At 44.5% G+C, this 20,500-nt stretch overlaps 1 long non-coding RNA gene across 1 annotated transcript; it reads left to right on the top strand.

The window, feature by feature from the left end:
- The first annotated feature begins 6,551 nt into the window (after positions 1–6,551).
- On the top strand, positions 6,552–10,123 carry LOC134480209 (uncharacterized). Its single transcript, XR_010054438.1, has 2 exons — positions 6,552–7,358; positions 9,822–10,123. It is a non-coding gene; the product is annotated as an uncharacterized LOC134480209 (long non-coding RNA).
- The last annotated feature ends 10,377 nt before the right edge of the window (positions 10,124–20,500 follow it).

Below are 20,500 nucleotides of genomic sequence, written 5' to 3'. Positions count from 1 at the left end.
TATGCCTTGTACTCAGGAAGGAGTCCCTTCAGCAGGGGAAATCACAAGTCCATGGTCTGTCTGGGTTAGAAGGCATGCAAGCCTATCCAGGCAACCCTGTCTCAAAATCAAAAATAAAATGCAATGATGATAATGAGGAGGATGCTGAAGATGCTGCTGAGGATGCTGCTGAGGATGCTGCTGAGGATGCTGCTGAGGATGCTGAGGTTGCTGCTGAGGATGCTGCTGAGGATGCTGCTGGGGATGCTGAGGATGCTGCTGGAGATGCTGCTGAGGTGCTGCCTAGAATGTTGAAGATGCTGCTGAGGATGCTGCTGAGGATGCTGCTGAGGATGCTGCTGAGGATGCTGCTGAGGATGCTGCTGAGGATGCTGCTGAGGTGCTGCCAAGAATGTTGAAGATGCTGCTGAGGATGCTGAGGTTGCTGCTGAGGATGCTGCTGAGGATGCTGCTGAGGATGCTGCTGAGGATGCTGCTGAGGATGCTGCTGAGGATGCTGCTGAGGATGCTGCTGAGGATGCTGCTGAGGATGCTGCTGAGGATGCTGCTGAGGATGCTGCTGAGGATGCTGCTGAGGATGCTGCTGAGGATGCTGCTGAGGATGCTGCTAAGGATGCTGAGGATGCTGCTGAAGATGCTGAGAATGCTGCTGAGGATGCTGAGGATGCTGCCAAGATACTGAGGATGTTGTATCTCAGTGGTAGAGTACTAGAACACTTATTTAGTTTGTATGAAGCTTGAGTTCAGTCCCCAGTACCATCAAAAACAATACACACAGAGAGAGTTAAATTCCTGGAATTTGGTATTACATCTTTGTAAAGCAAATTAATTCAGACCAGCCCCTGTTCAAGTGCTCAACTGACCCACAGAGCCAGTAGCTTCCATTTTGGTTAGGGCAGGTCTGACTGATCAGCACAATATCTCCCTTCACAACTCAGCAGAACAAAATATACCCAACGTAGGTCCAGGAGTAATAGCCTGAGGACCTATGTTGAGTCAACTGAAGCAAATTATTTGCTGACTAGTTGTAAGACATTTCTGTGGCTTGCAGTGACAAAGAAGCCTGTGGCTCTGATAGATGGGACCTTAGTAGGAATTATCTTGCGACCAAGAACTGTCAGGCCCAGTGTCAAGGAGGAAGCCAATACTGAAGGCTGAAAAAATAGTCAGACTAAAAAGAACACATCCTGGGGGACTGGACAGATGGCTCAGTGGTTAAGAGCACTGACTGCTCTTCCAAGGGTCCTGAGTTCAATTCTTAGTAACCACATGGTGGCTCACAACCATCTGTAATGGGATCCAATGCCCTCTTTTGGTGTGTCTGAAGACAGCCACAATGTATTCAAATATATAAAAGTAAATAAACCTCTTTTTTTAAAAAAAAAAAAGTACACATCCTTAATATGATCAATGATTATGGCTGGAATCCTGAGGCTGAAGGATCACCATGAGCTTAAAGCCAGCCTGGTCAGCATAGTGATATCCTGTCTCTAACACCATTAGTTTCCTTTGAGTTAAGCCAGCCTGGGCCAGTTCATCTAGGAGCACCCCATGACCAAGGCTAACTTTTGAATCCAGTTCTTCAAGTCTCTCTGTCATGGTGCCTCAAAGGCAGATACTTAGGTAACTCTTGGATCCCATTTAGAGTTTTTCTTGGATCCCTTTTAGAGTTTTTCTTGGATCCCTTTTAGAGTTTTTCTGTGGCACAACAGTGGTTAAATGACAATAAATTTGAGGTCAAGATTCCCTAGCCACCCCCAAGTGAGTCAGCACAGCAGCAGATGTCAACTTAGAACATGGGAGGGTGGGAAGTCCCTTCTTGGGCAAACTAGCCACTGTCTGTACAGTCGGCCAGCTCGAGCACTTGTCACAGCCTTTCAACACCTCCCCTGGATCCAGTAGACCTTAGTGAGGTCCAAAATCTGGATAAGCAAATGTTCTCTACCAGGAGGCTGCCCAGAAAGTCATTCCAATGTGCTCTAGTAGCCTTCTCTGGCAGGCCCTGAAAATATAATCAGCATATCCTCAGCCAACCAATGGTGTGAGGAATGTGGGGGAAAGGTCAGAAAGATTGACAAGAGCATTGGCAACTACAAGGCCTTAGACTGAAAGGCAGGGTAACTGGGGAAAAGAGAGCTGAGAGACATTGCTAGTGTATTCAATTCATTACACTGTGCTGATTAGCACCAGGTGGGCAAACTTACTCTGAGGCCAACAGCTGATAGTTCAGACAGTGCACGGGTACTGTAGCTCCCACAATAGAGAAGACAGAGCATTCAGTGAAGAAGATGCTTCCCCGTGTCTTCAAGAACACACACTATACCCCTGTTGGAGGAAAGTGGTATGGAGAGAAGAATGTGGTTTTGAGAGCCATAAACTGCCCTGGTGCCAGGACAGTGTGGGAAAACCACAGGCCTCTCCAGGATGCTTTCTAGTCTCTAAAGTGCTCCTTTTTGAGTGACCCTTTGTGAGTTGCTGAGTTCTACAAATGTTCAGTACATTATGATTCCTTTATTAAAAAAATATGAAAAACTACCTCTGATGGGCAGGAGCTCTTCTTTTTCTCTCATACACGTTTGTTTGAACTGGGGTCCTGCTCCTGCTATTCTGTCTGTCTTAGTTAGGGTTTTACTGCTGTGAAAAGACACCGTGACCAAGGTAACGCTTACAAGGATAACATTTAATTGGGACTGGCTTACAGGTTCAGAGGTTCAGTCCATTATCATCAAGGTGGGAGCATGGCAGCGTCCAGGCAGGCGTGGGGCAGGAGGGTGAGTTCTACGTCTTCATCTGAAGGCTGCTGGCAGAAGACTGACTTCCAGGCAGCTAGGATGAGGGTCTTAAAGCCCATACTCACAATGACACACCTACTCCAACAGGGCCACACCTCCCTGGGCCAAACATATTCAAATCACTACACTGTCTAAGCTGGTTAACTTCTGAGCTCTGGAAATTCTTTGTTTCAGGCTCCTGAGATCTGGAATGACAGACAGGCAACACCACCCCTAACTTATCTGATAGGTATTTAATATCCAGAAATTATTACTGTTGTGTGACATTCCCTAGGATGATGGGAATAAATGTCTCTTTACTCCAGCTAGGTCACCAATGACAGACCAAAGAATTCCACCCATCTACAGCTTGTGGAAACAGCCCATTTAATTGAAGTTATTTATGAAGCAAATAGAAAGAGTTACTTACAGGAGCATGAACAATTTATGGACAGTTTTACCATCAATAATAACACACCGCTACTCCTCCCCCTCCACCCCTTGCTCTAACAGCTTTCCTCTGAGAGAAGAGACGCTTCCTACACCTTGGGTCCTTGGGTGCTGCCTTGGGAATATTAATATTGATTGTCTCATGAGGTTAATTACAACTGTTCTGCCTTCAAGATGGCAATGTCTATGTCATTCTAAGAAGAGAGTTCCACAACAATCTACCTCTTCCTCTGGCTTTACATTCTTTTAGTTCTCTCTACCTCAACATTCCTTAAGCTTTTTGGCCGGATTGGGGGAGTGATACAGATGTATTTTTTCCCCCAGAGAATTGGTTGCTATTCTATTAAAATAGTCATTTTTTTTTTACTGAACTTTGGCTTCTTATGAGTCTCTGCAGTAACTTCTGACCAAGGCAAACAGTAATAACAGTCAACGGTCATAAACAGATGTTTACAAAACAATCTGACAGGAGCATCACAGCCCTCTAACAAAACAAATTTCCAGCCAGGTCTATGACTTTTCTAGCCACAGAGTACTTGGCTTAAATATGGGTTCCTTCTTGTAGTGTGAATCTTAAATCCAATCAGAAAGTATGTGGTTGTACCCATAACCATCGTGCCATTATTGCACAAGCAGGTTCATCTTAGCAAGACCGTTGGTAATCCAGAGTACTGTCTGCCGGACACCATGGCTATGGCACTCAGGAGCTCACAACACAAGACTGTCAGCGTCCTAGCATGGATGAGGGAGGAGCTCACGAAGCTCCACTCCTAGCTGAAGGGCTAAGGCAGCTGACAGCGGCTGGTAGGTGAGTCATGCTCTGGTTTATCCTCCTGCATTCATGTGCGTGCAGGCAGTAGTCCTTGGCTTCAGTGGGTTATACACAAAAGGAGGAGACATGTTGAGTGGCCCAGAGGGAGTAGGAGATGGAAATGTTCATGACTTGGTAATATATGTATAAAATTGTCAAAGAATACATAAAAACTATTCCTCAAGGCAGTCAACATTCAGGCATGGTGGGAAGAGGGACTCACTAGGCCCCAACCTTAGCTGAGGAGCTGTTGACAGTTGATGGCTTTAGAAGAGGGAGTCAGTTTTCTTTAAGGATGTGACCCCTAGTAAGTTGACTGTGCTGCACTGGGTGGCTCTTCACCCATGAGTGACATATACATTGGATTTGGTAGTATAGATATGTGAGGGAGGGCATGAAGTCGGGAGGTGGTGGAGATTTGGAAGAAAATCTGGGAGGAGTTGGGGGTAGAAGTGAAGTTGAAAATGGTCAAAAATAAGTCAAATTCATGGGTGAAATTTTCAAAGGCTTACTTTAAAATGTTAACATAATAATTTTAATATAAATTCTAATTTAAAAATAGCTTTGTTCAGGGCCAGAGAGATGGCTCAGCGGTTAAGAGCACTGGCTGCTCTTCCAGAGGTCCTGAGTTCAATTCCCAGCAACCACATGGTGGCTCACAACCATCTGTAATGGGATCTGATGCCCTCTTCTGGTGTGTCTGAAGACAGCTACAGTGTACTCACAGACATAAAATAAATAATATTTTAAAAAGCTTTCTTCAAAATATGTCTTTTTCTATACATTCAAGATGTTTCCTGCTTTTAAATTACTTGGGTGGGATTCAAGTGGGTAAAGGTGCTGCTGCCAAGCCTGACAGCATTTGGGAGCGCACACGCACACGCACGCACACACACACTAAATGTAAATTTTCATTTATTCATTTACTTTGATACAGAGTCTCACTGTGTAGCCCTGGCTGGCCTGGAAGTTTCTGTGTAGAACAGATTGTTTTAAAACTCACAGATATCTACCTGCCTCTACATTTCAAAAGCTGGAATTAAAGGTTTGTACTACCATGCCCAGCAAATACAAACCGATTTACTTTCTTTCTGTCTTTCTGTCTTTCTATCTGTCTTCCTTCCTCCCTTTCTTTCTTTCTCTCTCTCTCTCTTTCTTTCTTTCTTTCTTTCTTTCTTTCTTTCTTTCTTCCTTTCTTTCCTTCTTTCTGTGTATAGGTATTTTGCCTGCATGTACGTCTGTGCACATTGTGTATGGCTGATACATTTGGAGACCAGAAGAGGGTGTCACATTAACTGGAATTACAGATGGTTGTGAGTCCTTTGGAAGAGTTGCCAGTTCTCTTAACCCATGAGCCACTTCTCTCGACCCCCAAAATATAACTTTTTAAAAATATTCTTAGGGCCAAGTGAGGTGGTGCAAGTCTTTAATCTCAAACTTTGGAGGCAGATGCAGGCAGCTCTGTAGGTTCAAGAGCAGCCTGGCCTACATAGTAAGTCCCAGGACAGCCAGAGCTACATAGAGAGACCCCGTCTCAACCCTGTTCCCATCCCATTCCCCATAGTCCTTAGGGCCTTTGTGGGACAATGCCTCATAAAAACAGTCTACCAACATCCTACAGATCTTCCTTTGATCCCCTATTCTGTCTTTCCTAATGGGCTGGAGAAATTCTCAGCAGTTAAGAGCAGTCACTGCTCTTGCAGAGGTCCTGAACTCAGCTCCCAGCACAGTGGTTAGGTAGCTCACAATTACCTGAAACTCCGGGTCCTGCACTGGTGTGTACACATCCACACTCAGAAAACACACATACGTAGTACACAATAAGTAAAGTAAGCTTAGAAACATAGATAAATTGCCCTTCCTAATTCACACTTCCGTGAATGCTTTGTCTGCGTTTTGTGGTAACCCTTTAAGTGAAACTCATACAGTCAAACTAGAAATTCCAGTTATTTGTCATAGTTGATGAAATTTTCCTGCTTTATCTTCTCAACCAGCCTGCTCCAAGCGATCCCACCCAAGAGTGAAGCTGGCGTGTTTCAGTGTGTGCACATTGGTGTGTGTGCTGGCCTTGCCCACCTCTCCAGACCCGTCTTTGCCACACCCTGCAGGGTAGATGTACTGCACGTGGGGCTGGCTTTCTGGCCTTCTCCCCCTCACAGTGTTTCCTTGACCTAGATCTCGATGTCCTAGTTGATCAAGACTGGGCTCTCCTGTCAGTCCTCTCAGAAGCTCCTCTGGGCCTCGTCAGCCATGTATTTTGAACAAACCTCTATGGCAACACCTCTTTGCTGGGATTATCTACTCCTATATCTTACTTAGACACCACAATCTACAAATCTGTGTTTAGTGCCAACTTTGCCAGTGACATTGTATCAGTGTTTAGTTAGTGGGCTAATAACTAAGAATATAAGCTGTGTTTTTTTGTTTTGTTTTGGTCTTGGTTTTTTTTTTCTTCCTTCCTTCCTTTCTTCCTTCCTTCCTTCCTTCCTTTCTTTCTCCCCCAAAATGAGGATTCTCTGTTGTTCTGGAATTTGCTCTGGAGGCCAGGCTGGCCTCAAGCTCACTCAGAGATTTACCTGCCTGTCTCTCTCAAGTGCTGGGATCAAAGGCGTGTACACCATGTCCTGGCTTACTCTTTGTTTGTTTGTTTGTTTGTTTGTTTGAGACAGGACAATTAGCCCAGGCTAGCTTTGAATCCCTGAGCCTCCCAAGTGCTGGGATTACCATCGTATACCACCATAGTCAGTATCATTTTTTAAAAAGATTTATTTATTTATTATATATGAGTACACTGTAGCTGTCTTCAGACATACCAGAAGAGGGCATCAGATCTCATTACAGATGGTTGTGAGCCACCAGGTGGTTGCTGGGAATTGAACTCAGGACCTCTGGAAGAGCAGTCAGTGCTCTTAACCGCTGAGCCATCTCTCCAGCCCTACTAACATTATTTTTAAAAGTTAATGGAGGGAAAGAAAGAAGAAAAAGTTTACTGAGTTCCATGATTCCTGAGGCCTCAGGACAGTGAACTATGTTAGATCCGGACGTTTCTGCAGAGGCTCTGCCAATCCTATAAGACAGATGCATAGAAACAGTTTCTATGGAAACACACACGCCTCTTGTAACTGTAATACTGAAGTCTATGCTGCCTGTCAACACAAACACCAGAGCAGAGGCAGGTTCTCAGTCTCCAAGTGATGACTGACTCAGACGGACAGCAATCCAAGAACTCAGCAGTTTCACACTCTAAGAAGTGGGCCACTGTATGTTGTATATCCAGGCAGTACATTACGGAGGGTGGCATGGACAGGACAGAACACAGGACAAAGGTAGGCAGCCAAGCACTGGAGAATCAGTCTTGGCCTCTGGCTGGATGGTCAACACCTTGTCCTGAGAGCCAGACTGTGACTGCTTATCATCTTCTGCCTGTCCCCTTCCTTATCTCCCCCTTATTGTCCCTCTGAGCTTCTGGGTCTGGTTAGTATCTGCTGGTCTCAGGCCCGTGTTCCTTCTGGCGTCACCTGGGTTAGGGATTAACCCAGAGCAAGCAAATCATTATAGCAATGTGTGCACATCCTTCCTATACCATGGAATGCTAACGTGCTCTATGTTCCCCTGACCCTTGTCATCCTCACTACCTTGTGCCTCTCACAACTTTTCCACCTCCTTGTTGACTTAGTCTTTCCACAGTTTTTGGGCTATCAGGGAACAAACTACAGCAATTTAAACATTTGGGGGTTGAGGTAGGATTATGCCAGTGTCTCACTTTGCAGTCCAGGCTGAACTCAGTTTGGAGTTGAGGATTATCTTGAACTCTTTATCATCTGTCCCTACCTTCTAAGTACTGGGATTATAGATGTGTACCAAGTTGCCTACCGTATCATGTGTGTGTGACTGTGTGTGTGTGTGACTGTGTGTGTGTGTGACTGTGTGTGTGTGTGACTGTGTGTGACTGTGTGTGTGACTGTGTGTGTGACTGTGTGTGACTGTGTATGTGTGAGTGTGTGTGTGAGTGTGTGTGTCTGTAACTGTGTGTCTGTGACTTGTGTCTGTGTGTGTGACTGTGTGTGACTGTGTGTGTGTATGTGTGACTGTGACTCTGTGTGTGTGTGTGTGTACACTCACACTCAAGTGTCCTTCTACCCACTGAGCCATCTCTCTGGCTCTAGCTTTTCCTACCTTACCCAGTGGCAAAGATTAAGTCCAGGCAAGTGCTGGAGCTTCCAGAGTAGGCAGTATATCATTCCAGAAGGCAAGAAAAAAATATTCTGGTGGGTGAAGCAGAGACGGTTGTTTTTATAGACTAAGAAGGGCTGAAAAATGCAAAACAAAGTGTGACACTGCCTTCTGGACTCTGCAGACACTGGGCATGCATGCAACAACGCAAACACTCGCATAGGCAGAACACTCATATGTATAAAATAAAATTAGCCTTTTTCAAAAAAGATGGCACGCACCTTTAATCCCAATCCTCGGGGAGGCAGAGGCAGGTGGGTCTCCGGGAGATTCAGGCCTACAGAGCAAGTTCCAGGTCAGCCAAATTTTATCTCCGGAGGATAGGGGAAGGGGTGTTGATCCACATAGAGAACAGTTTTAAGTTTCTTTCCTTCTTTAAGTTTCTTTTTGGTTCTTTTTTTTTTTTTTTTTTTTTTTTTTTTCGGAGCTGGGGACCGAACCCAGGGCCTTGCGCTTCCTAGGTAAGCGCTCTACCACTGAGCTAAATCCCCAGCCCTTTTTTTTTTTTTTTTTTGGTTCTTTTTTTTTTTTTTTTTTTTAAGTTTCTTTTCTTTTGAAACAGGATCTCACTACTGGCCCCGGCTGGACTGGAACAGACAGAGAGCCGCCGACCACTGCCTCTCCTGAGGCCAGGATTAGCGTGACTCACCACAGCCCGTTTATTTTTTTCTTTATGAGTGTGTGTGATTGTTTGCGTGTATGTATGTGTGTATGTATCTGTGTATGTGTATATGTCTGTGTGTATGTGCATGTGTGTATGTGTGTATATGATGTATATGTATTATATATGTATATGCATATGCATGGTCATGATGGACAAGTATGACAAGTATGAGCTAGAAACCAGGCTTAGGGCCTCACACCTTTTAGTCACAGCGCTCAGAAGGCAGAGACAAGTGGATCTCTGCGTGTTCAAGACTGGTCTACTCTAAACAGGGAGTTCCAGGCCAGCCATGGATTCACAAAGAGCTCTTATCTCAAAACAAACAAAGCAACAAAAACAAACAAAACTCACAATAAAAATGAGCCAGGCCCAGCATACATGTCTGTAATCTCAGCAACTTAGGAACACGAAAGAAGTTCTCTAATTCAAGACCAACAAGGATGAATTAATGAGATTCCAGAATGAATGAAGCCCTCTGTTTAGTCTCCTGTATGAAAAAGAAGAGGGAAAGGAAAGGGGAAGGGGGAAGGGAAGAGGACGGGAAGGAGGAAGAGGGGGAAGGGAAAGGGAGGAGGGTGGGGAAGAAGAAGGAAGGGGCAGTTTAATTACGGCTTAACTCAAATTCCAATCTTATTTCTCATAAATGCCTACAAAATTCCTGAAGTCAAACAGTTCAGACCTGCTGTCCTGCTAGAATTCAAACCAGTCCCTCAAAGTCTCTTTGCCAGGCTCTGTCACAGAGTGCCTATGCATCCTTTGAATCCTGGATCAATGACTGCATTCCCCAGCGTATTATCCCTGCCATTGTTAGCGGGAAAGCAAGGCAGTCAGTCATTTTTAGGGCTAAATACTTAAGAATGCCTCTGCAATGTGTCTTTTCCTTTATTTTCAGCTAATGTTGAATGATGCAAGCTGAGCGTGCCCTGACGAGGCGAGGTGTTCCTGTCCTACAGTTTAACCTTTCAAACATGTGATCCCTGACTGCAAGCTAAGCATTCCCAAAAAACGTGTCATCTTCCTAGATCAGGATCTTCAACTGGGCATGCTCAGGGGTATCCCCAGTCCAGAGGGAGGGATTGTCTCCCTGAATAGGAACAAAATCCCTGCAGTTCTCCCTTCGGGAAGGACATTGCTTTGGAAATAACTCCTGTGCTCTCCTCACCCATGGCAGTAAATCTTCCTGCGTTCATTGAAGCCTTTGTGTTTCTTTTGATTTTGGACTCACCAAGATATGAACCCATTACATCCAGTTCCTGTATGTGCTACAAAATAATTCCAGCAGAGAGCGGAAGCTGTTAGAGGTGGGATCAGACTTCCATGACTTAGTAATCGATGGGTCTGGTAGACAGGTGTAAAGGACATAGCAGGAAGGAAGAAATTATTCTCTCATTCTTTCTGCTTTTCCCGGAAAAAAAAAAAAAGCTATATTTACATTGGCTTATTGACTGACTGAAACTTTAAAAAAAAAAAAAATGCCCTCAGAACCCAGAGGCTTCGGATCCCCAGGAGCTGGACAGTTGTGAGCCATCTGATAGGAAATAACCCCCTACCAGGCATGAATGGGGAAGGAAACATAGTGGGGAGCCCAGGAGTGCAGCGTGGTTGAATATGGTCATAATACATTGTATGCACATAGGAAATTCCCAAATATAAATTTAAGTTTTTTTAAACTTTTTTTCCCCTTGAAACAAAGTCTCACACCATGTGCAGCCAAGCAAGGCTGTCCTCAAATTCTTCCACAGGACCTGAGTTCAACTCCCAGCACCCACAGCAGAGGCTCACACTCCCCTGTAATTCCAGCTCCAAAAGATTCCATGTTTGCAGTCATGTCTACATTCCACTGACTCATGGACATACACACATATACATACTTAAAATAAATCCGATTTAAAAAATAATATGCCCCTTGTAGCATTGTCTTTGGCTACTGTTTTAACAATGGATCCCAAAGAAATGCAGTTCTCAGCCAGGCATGGAATGCATTCCTTAAATTTCAGCTCTGGAGACATAGGCAGGAGGGTCTCTGTGAGTTCAAGACCAGCCAGGAACTACACAGTGACTTGCAAGACAGCCAAGAATACATCAAGAAAACTTGTCTCAAAAACAAACAAGCAAACAAAAAAAGCAAACAAACAAAAACAAAAAACAACAGAGAGAGAGAGAGAGAGAGAGAGTCAGAGAACCCATTAAATAACTTGATTTTGTTTTCTTCTTTTGTTTGTTTGAGACAGGATCTTACTATGAAGCCCTTGGCTACCCTGAAACTTGTGTTGCAGACCAGGATGGCCTGGACCTCAGAGATCTACCTGTGTCTGCTTCCAGAGCGCTGGCATTAAAAGCATGAACCAGCATACCGACCGGCTCCTTTTTTCTCTTCTCTTCTCTTCTCTTCTCTTCTCTTCTCTTCTCTTCTCTTCTCTTCTCTTCTCTTCTCTTCTCTTCTCTCCTCTCCTCTCCTCTCCTCTCCTCTCCTCTCCTCTCCTCTCCTCTCCTCTCCTCTCCTCTCCTTTCTTTTTTTCTCTTCTCTTTTCTCTTTCTTTTTCTTTTTCTCTTTTTGTTTTTCAAGACAGGGTTTCTCTATGTAGCCCTAGCTGTCCTGGAACTCATTCCTTAGGCCAGGCTGGCCTTGAACTCAGAGATCCACTTGTGTTTGCCTCCCAAGTGCTGGGATTAGAGGTGCACACTACCACTGCCTTTTTTCTTTTTGAGATGCTTTATTTTGCCACTGTAAGAGTCTGGTGAATCAAAGCAGCTAATAGCTTTTTTTTCCCTCATGAAAGTTTTGTTTATTATTTTCCCCCTCCATGGTCAAACCCACTAAATATGTTTAAAGATGTTACCATGCTTCTAAACCTTTTCTTCATGTACCCAATCATACAAATTTAGTGTATTGTAATTTTTTATTAGATTTATTTTATGTATGTGAGTACACTGTTGCTGTCTTCAGACACACCAGAAGAGAGCATTGGATGCCCAATATAGATGGTTGTGAGCCACCATGTGGTTGCTGGGAATTGAACTTAGGTCCTCTGGAAGAGCAGTTAGTGCTCTTAACTGCTGAACCATCTCTCCAGCCCATGTGCTGTAGTTTTTAATCATAATTTTTTCCTCTTCTCCCTTCAACCCTTTCCTCTGGACACTCCTTTGCTCTCTCTAATTCACAGCTTCTTTTTCTTTAAAAGATCAGGGTTGCCCACTAAGGATTAGACAACTGATCAATCTCTTTCCCTTGAAGAAAACTATTCCTCCTACTCTCAGCGTTCCCCAGCCGCCCACAGTTCTTTGCCTACAGTTGTGGTCCCTCGAGCTTTCCTGGTCCACGTTAGCGTATTTATTGCTCACTGTTCGGGTCTTGTACAGGCAGTCGTGCTGAAGAGACTTCATGGGTATAGCTTCCGTGGCATTTCTAGGAGACACTGTCTCCCAACAAACATCCTGTTTCTCTGACTCTTACAGTCTTTCTGCCGCTCTTCTGCAATGATCCCTGAGCCTTAGGTCCAACAACTATGCTGTAGATATATCAACGAGAACTGGGTACCACATGGTCTCCTGTTCTCTATGTTCTGATAAGTTGTGGTTTTCTGTAATGGTTTTCGTCTGTTTGCAAAGAGAAGCTGCTTTGATGAGGGTGTATATAAAGATAAACATTTAGAACATAGTTAGGCATCATGGTGGTTTAGTACAGTGTCGGTTACAGATTCTTCTTCAAGATTTATGACTTCGCTAGCCCTGGGGAATTGGTTAGGTTTACCATACTAGGCATAGTTTTCTCCCTGTCGAATGGACTTTAGGTCCAATTAGAGAGCTGTTGGTTACCACCAAGGTGTGTGTGCCCCTGTTGCACCCATAGAGTTACTGTGCTATGTTGGTCATTGCTGTGGTCCATGGGCACCATAACTGGGTAGGACTGTGGTTGCTTTCCTTCCTTAGAAGCAGGCACAGTGCCTTCTGGGACGATGAAAGCTAGTCCTCAGAATGGATGCTTCTAGGCCAGACCTAGCTCAGGTTCTCTGGATCCTGCATCCAGCAATAGGGATTTACCTTCCACCTCTGGGAGGCAGCCGAGGGTACCAACAATAGCCCACAAGGGCTTGGGAGCCTGGGGGATGACCCTGACCAAAAACTCAAAAGGGACTTTCTTATGTCTGGTGTCAGATAGTCTGAGGCTCTTGGGAGGAGCGCTGTCTGCCCATATGAGAAAAGTTTATTTAAAATAGCTTTGAGAGAGAGAGAGAGAGAGAGAGAGAGAGAGAGAGAGAGAGAGAGAAACTGTTTCTCTCACTCTGCTGTATGTGGGGTGTGTGTGTGCCTGCCTGTGTGTGTATAGGTGTAGGTGCCAGAGGTATTAGATGTCCTTGGCTATGACTCTCCAACTTATTCCTGTGAGGCAGATCTCTCCCTGAACCTTGAGATGGTGTGTTTGTTTGTTTGTTTGTTTGTTTTCATCTAGGGGTGGGCAGCAAGCCCTCAGAATTCTCCTGTCATTGCCTCCATCAGAGTTGGGGTTCCTGGAGTGTGCCAGAGCATCCTGACTTGTCATATGGATGCCGGGAATCTTCACTGAGCAGCAAGCACACAAAACCACAAGGCCCCATGAATGACTTCATTAAAATTCAAGGCAGTTGCTGACGTGGAGAATGGTGATAATACAGGGATACTGTGTGAAAAACAAGGAACAATGCTGACTTCATTCAGCATGAATTCCCACAAGGCAGCTGACAGGGCTCCCTAAGTGCCAGGGCATCCAATGCCCTCTTCTGGCCTCTGAGGTAGCCGTCACACGAGTCACACAAGTGGTGCAGAAACATACAGGCAGGCAGGCAAAACACCTATACACAAAATTAAATAAGTTGCCAGGCAGTGGTGGCTCATGCCTTTGATCCCAGCACCCAAGTGAAAATGGATCTTTGTGAGTTCAAAGCCAGCCTGGTCTATAGTGCTAGTTTCAGGACAACAGAGCTACCCAGAGAAACCCTATCTTGATAAACCAAAGCAAACTACCTACCTATCTACATACTTTTGAAAAAGAAAGTGTTGGGCTGGAGAGATGGCTCAGTGGTTAAGAGTACTGACTGCCCTTCCAGAGGTCCTGATTTCAAATCCCAGCAACTACATGGTGGCTCACAACCATCTGTAATATACATTAAATAAATAAATATTTAAAAAAAGAAAGTGTTAACAAGGAAACATAATATACTTTGTAATTCAGGGGTTTACAATAATGACTATTGCTAGACCCAGTACAACAAGGCTAACACTCCTAGGTAGAAAGAACATGCTTACTTAAGAAGTTTATCCCAAAATTTTGCAGGTCTAAAGATTTAAAGAAAAAAAAAACTATTTAAATCAAAACTGAAAATACTTCATCTGACAGGTCTAGTGGCCCAGGCCTGCAATCCCAGCTACTCAGAAGGTTCAGGCAGAAGGGTCCCAAGAAGTGAGCTAGCTTGGGCTTCAGAGTAAGAACAAGGTCAATTTGGGTAACTTACTAAGATTCCAAGTCAAATGAAAAGCCAAAGTAAACGGCTGGGAGTCATGGTGAGAAGCCATCAAGGCCAGCTGGTGCCTAGCTCATCTTACCACACTGAAGCCAGTTCCACGCATGCTGTGAAGAAAGATGTCAACATTTTTACAGCTGTGTGATTCTTGTAGGTGGACCACATTTCCACCAGTGGGTCCACCTTGGCAGGACTTAGTAGCACATGCCTGAAATTCCAGAGCTCAGAAGGTGGGGGCAGAAGCTCTATAGCTTTAAGAATTCCATGAGAGGGGTTGGGGATTTAGCTCAGTGGTAGAGCGCTTGCCTAGCAAGCGCAAGGCCCTGGGTTCGGTCCCCAGCTCCGGGGGAAAAAAAAAAAAAAAAAAAGAATTCCATGAGAACCTGTTTCAAAAACAAGCACAGGGCTCAAGAGATGATTTAGAGGTTAAGAGCATTGACTGCTCTTCCGGAGATCCTGAGTTCAATTTCCAGCAACCACATGGTGGCTCACAACCGTCTGTAATGGAATTCCAAGATCCTCTTCTGGTGTGTCTGAAGACAGCAGTGGTGTGCTCATATGCATTAAATAAATAAATAATTCTTAAAAAAAAAAAAAAGCAAAGTAAAGCCCAACAACAGGGCCAAGTACAGCACTCTAGACGCAGAGACCAGCAGATCTCTGAGTTCAAGGCCAACCTGACATATTGAAGCCAGGGGGAATATAGGAAGATCCTGGGATTCTCAGGACAGCAAGAGTGAGTTATAGAGAGAGACCTGTATCAAAAGAAAAAAGAAAAGCAAACAAGCGAGGAAGACAAGAGAGAAAGTACAAAAGAACAAAGGACTAGAGAAATGGCTCAGCAGTTATAAAACTGACTGTTCTTCCAAAGGACTCAGGTTTGGTTCCCAGCGCCCACACGATGGCACACAACTGTCTCTAATGTCTCTAACTCCAGTCCTAGGGCATTTGATGCTCTCTTCTGACCTCCATAGGTATCTGGCATAAGTTTACTTATATATAATATATATTATATATGCAGGTAAATTTTCCATATGCATGAACTAAAATAAATAAATCTAGAGAGAGAGAGAGAGAGAGAGAGAGAGAGAGAGAGAGAGAGAGAGAGAAAGAACTCCTAGGGTCAGTCTCAGCACTGCATGAGTAATAAATGTACCGAGGAATCTCTAGCACTCCATAAATAAGAAATGTTCCTGCCTTGATGATAGTGGACCGAACCTCTGAACCTGTAAGCCAGCTCCAATTAAATGTTGTCCTTATGAGAGTTGCCTTGGTCATGTTGTCTGTTCACAGCAGTAAAACCCTAACTAAGACATTCTCTAAGTTTAATTTTAAATGTGTTTATTTAGTATTGTATATGGGATTTGTGTTGCATAGGCTGTGTTGGTTAGTTTGACACAACTTGACACAAGTTAAGGGTCTTCTAAAAGGGGCTGGAGAGATGGCTCAGTGGTTAAGAGCACTGACTGCTCTTCCAGAGGTCCTGAGTTCAATTCCCAGCAACCACATGGTGGCTCACAACCATCTGTAAAGGGATCCGATGCCCTCTTCTGGTCTGAAGACAACTACAGTGTACTTGTATACATAAAATAAATAAATCTTAAAAAAAAAAACAAAAAGAGTCTTCTAAAAGAGGAAATGAATGAGAAAATCTCCCGACTGAGACAATGACATCCGTCGGATTGGCCTATAGGTAAGTCTACAAGGCATGATTTGGGTTGCTGTGGAAGGGCCAGGACTACTATGGGCAATGCTATTATTGGGTAGAGCCATTAGGTAGATGGTTCCAGGCTAAATAAAAAAGCAGTCTAACTCAGGCGTAGTGATGTACGACTTTAATACCAGCACTCAGGAGGCAGGGGCAGAGGCAGAGGCAGATGGATCTCCATGAGTTTGAGACCAGTCTGGTCTACAGATCAAGTTGCAAGACAGCCAGCACAACATAGAAACCCTGTCTCAGAAAAAAACAAAAACAAAAAAGAATGAGGAAAAGAGGGAGTGGGAGAGAGAGGGAGAGGGAGAGGGAGAGGGAGAGGGAGAGGGAGAGGGAGAGGGAGAGGGAGAGGGAGAGGGAGGGAGGGAAGGAGAGAGAGAGAGAGAGAGAGAGAGAGAGAGAGAGAGAGAGAGAGAGAGAGAGAGAGAGAGAGAGAACAAACAGCAAACAGGCAGAGAGGCTGGGCAGCAGCCACCGGTGGATTGGTTGGTGCATTGTTTCAGTTCCTGCCTGGAGTTCCGGTTTGGGACTCGGTTCAGGTTATGTAAGTCGTCAACTAGAACTTTTCCTAACCAAGCTGCATTTGACCTTGGCCTTTGTCATGGCAACAGAAAACAAACTGGGACGTATCCGAAGATCAGACTACCCTTTGTGGAGTTCTTTCTTCCATGTTTGCATGTGTTCTCGAGGCCAAACTCAGGTTGTCGGACTTTTACAGCAAGTTCCTTCACCCACGCGAGCCATCTCCCCATACTGTGTTTATTTAAGACGTGGTCTGGTGTCGCACAGGCTCACTTTCAACTTCCTGTGAGAACCGAGGCTGACCAGGAATTCTAGCCTCTGCCTCCCAGAGTGCTAGGACTGCAGGTCTGGCCTCGACACCACACAGATAAATTTACATTTTAAAATTTGGATTTACATTTAAATTTAGCTTCTGAACATAGCGGCCAGACTCTGTAAACACACGTGCCACCCACACCTGCTGTTTGCGGAAGTCATTCCTTGTTCTTAGTTACTGTTTTATCAGACAGGCTCTTCTGTGCTCAGGCTGCTCCAGCTTCTTCTGCTCCTGAGTATTGGGATAACAGATCTCTGCTCCTACACCGTCTTCATTGCTGGTTTGTCGTTGTCGTCGTTGTTGTTGTTGTTGAGGAAATAAATTGGAGTTTGGATCCTAGGGCTTGAACCCAGGACCTCAAATATGCTAGACAAGTGTTCAACCAGTCCTTTGAGACTTTTTTTTAAAAAATCTGTTAAGTGAATATATAGTAAGAACTTTACTAATTTTTTGCAAATTTTCTGTAAATCTAAAATTATTACAAACTTGAAAAATATCTTTTTGTTACTTGACTCTTTCTGATTGCTTGGCAGTGTGGAGGGCAGGTGGGAGTGGGTATGACTCCTTTCTCCACGGTCTTTCTATTACTTAGCTTTGGCTGTGCTGGAACTCACAGAGATCTTCCTCTGCCTACTGAGTGCTGGGGTTAAAGGAATATGCCACTACCCTGGACCCCAGCATCTTTTTAATGATGGAGTTGACAGTGTAGACACTAGGAAGTTGCTTCCAGCAAATACTCCGTGTACAAACTGATCATCAATATCACTTTCCACTCAAGAACTCATTTTAGGGCTGGAGAGGTGGCTCAGTGGCTAAGAGCACTGACTGCTCTTCCAGAGGTCCTGAGTTCGATTCCCAGCAACCACATGGTGGCTCAGCCATCTGTAATGGGACCTTCTGGTGTGTCAGAAGACAGTTACAATGTACTCATATATACATAAAATAAATAAAAATCTCTTTTTAAAAAAAGAATTCATGGGGTTGGGGATTTAGCTCAGTGGTAGAGCACTTGCCTAGGAAGTGCAAGGCCCTGGGTTCGGTCCCCAGCTCTGAAAAAAAAAAAAAAAAAAAAGAATCATTTTAATTAGGAGAACTGGCTGCTCTTCCAGAGGTCCTGAGATCAATTCCCAGCAACTACACGGTAGCTCACAGCAATCTGAAATGGGATGTGATGCCCTCTTCTGGTGTGTCTGAAGACAGTGACAGTGCACTCACATACATAAATCTTTTTAAACACACACATACCAACAAATCCTGAGTCAAGTAGTACTTGACTGTAATCCCAGCACTTGGGAGGTAAAGTAAAAGGACCATGAATTCAAGGTTTTCCTTGGGTATATAGTGAGATCAATCTGGACTACATGAAACCCAGTCTAAAAAAATGATACATATGTTGAGGCCTGCTCCTTTTAACACAGTTGTAGCCATTTTGTATTCAGTCTCCATTTTTCTCATAAGGTAAAATTAAGTTCAGGTTCTCAGACCCCACTTTCCAGAAATAATTATCCACAGCTGACACTGAAGAATGTTACTAATAAACCAGAAAGTCATGGCTGAATCGCTCATGCTGTTATCTCAATGCTCTGAAGTTCCTCTGTTCACCACCTGTCCACCACCCGTTACCTCACGCGGGACCAATCAGGGGGGAAGAACCAAAAAAAAAAAAAAAAAAAAAAAGCCTGTCCTGGGGGCATACTGGTAAACAATTAGGCCTTTCTTTCTTGTGATCCTGGACATCGAGTATTATGAGTTCAGCAAATAGTCCTTGCTTAACCGAGACTGGTGTGTGTATGGTTTCTGTGGTGATTCCCAGGCCCAACACATACAAACATCAATACATAAGTAAGTAGCACTGGAGGCGTAGTTCATTGGTAGAGGGCTTGCCTTTGTGAAGCCCCAGGCTCGATTCCCACCACAGAATAATGACCGGAGCAGAGGTAGGAGGATCGGTTCAAGGTCATCTCTGGCTGGTCTGGTCTGGAACTTTCTGTTCACACCACTCACAAAGACTCACCTACTTCTGCTTCTTAAGCGCCGGAGTCAAAAGTATCCACTACCAAACCCAGCTTACAGATGCTCTATCGCTAAAATTTACAGTTTTCCAGGTTTCAGGGGACATTTTGACCATTGACCCTAAGCATTAGTCAAACTCCTTTTAATAAACTCTCTCTCTCTCTCTCTCTCTCTCTCTCTCTCTCTCTAGACAGTGTCTCACTATGTAGTCTTGGCTGATCTAGAGTTCTCAATTGTAGAGCAGAATTGAATTGGAGTGTAAGCAAGAATACATGGCAAGGGGTTGGGGATTTAGCTCAGTGGTAAAGCCCTTGCCTAGGAAGCGCAAGGCCCTGGGTTCGGTCCCCAGCTCCGGAAAAAAAAAAAAAAAAAAAAAAAGAATACATGGCAAAATGCATCGTTTTAAACCTGCTTCTCCCAGAAACAAAGAACCAATGGGGACAGGGGTGGATAATGCCAGGCATGGTGGCATACATCTGTAATCTCTGTATTCAGAAAGCAGAGGCAGGAGGAACACGGTTCAGGACAACTTGGGTTATGAGCTGGACCTTGTTTCAAAAACCTGACAGAGATCGATGTGGGGGAGTTTGTTTCTGCTGTGTACTGCCGCTGCTCTTGTGGATTTTGCTTTCCGCCCTCCTGACCCGTGTTCCCAAAGACTAAATTCCCAAAGAAGCAGGTTCTCTTCTGATCTAGAACTTCACAACCCATGCTCCTCTCCTTCAGAGGCTCTTTTCTCCTCCAGAGCATTTTAGATTAAGTTCGTTGTGGAGGTTTGGAGGCAGATGTAGTTCACTGCTACCCTCATTCCTACACGCCCTCTGACAGGTTTTGGAAATAAAGTAGTAAAATCTTCAAAGACAAAAATCTAGGAAGTGGGATGATGGCTGTATTATATATTTTACTTCATTTGTTTACCTTGGTTTTTCCAGGGTTTCTCTGAGTAGCCCAAGCTGTCCTGGAACTTATTCTGTGGTCCAGGCTGCCCTCAAACTTGGAAATCCTCCTGCCTTTGCCTCTGAGTGCTGGTATCAAAGGCATGCACCATCATCCAGTTGTATTACATGTTGTATGTGTTTATCTTGGTGTCAGGGCTAAAACCTATGGTCTTGTAGATATAGACAAGCACTCTATTACTGGGCTACATATGCAGCCCTTTTATTTATTTTATTTATTTTGAGTCAGGGTCTCTCTACGGAGTCCTAGCTCCTGTGGAACACACTACATAGGCCAGGCTAATTCAAACGCACAGAGATCTGCCTGTCTCTGCCTCCTAAGTGCTGAGATGAAAGGCCTGTGCCACCTTACTCAGCTTTTTTTCTTTTCTGTTTCTGAGACAGGGTCTCACTATGTAAGCCAGACTGGCCTGGAACTCGCAGGAGCCACCTGCTTCTGCTCTCGGAAGGCGGGGATCAAAGGTGCGCACCGTCACATGAATGCTCTGGAACAGCCCGTCTCCTGTTACCCAGGAGATCTTGCTTTTTCAGGACCACAGGTGTACAATGCCA

Source organism: Rattus norvegicus, chromosome 8 (assembly GCF_036323735.1).
Source record: "Rattus norvegicus strain BN/NHsdMcwi chromosome 8, GRCr8, whole genome shotgun sequence".
NCBI lineage: Eukaryota > Metazoa > Chordata > Mammalia > Rodentia > Muridae > Rattus > Rattus norvegicus.
This window is presented reverse-complemented; position numbering and strand designations above follow the sequence as displayed.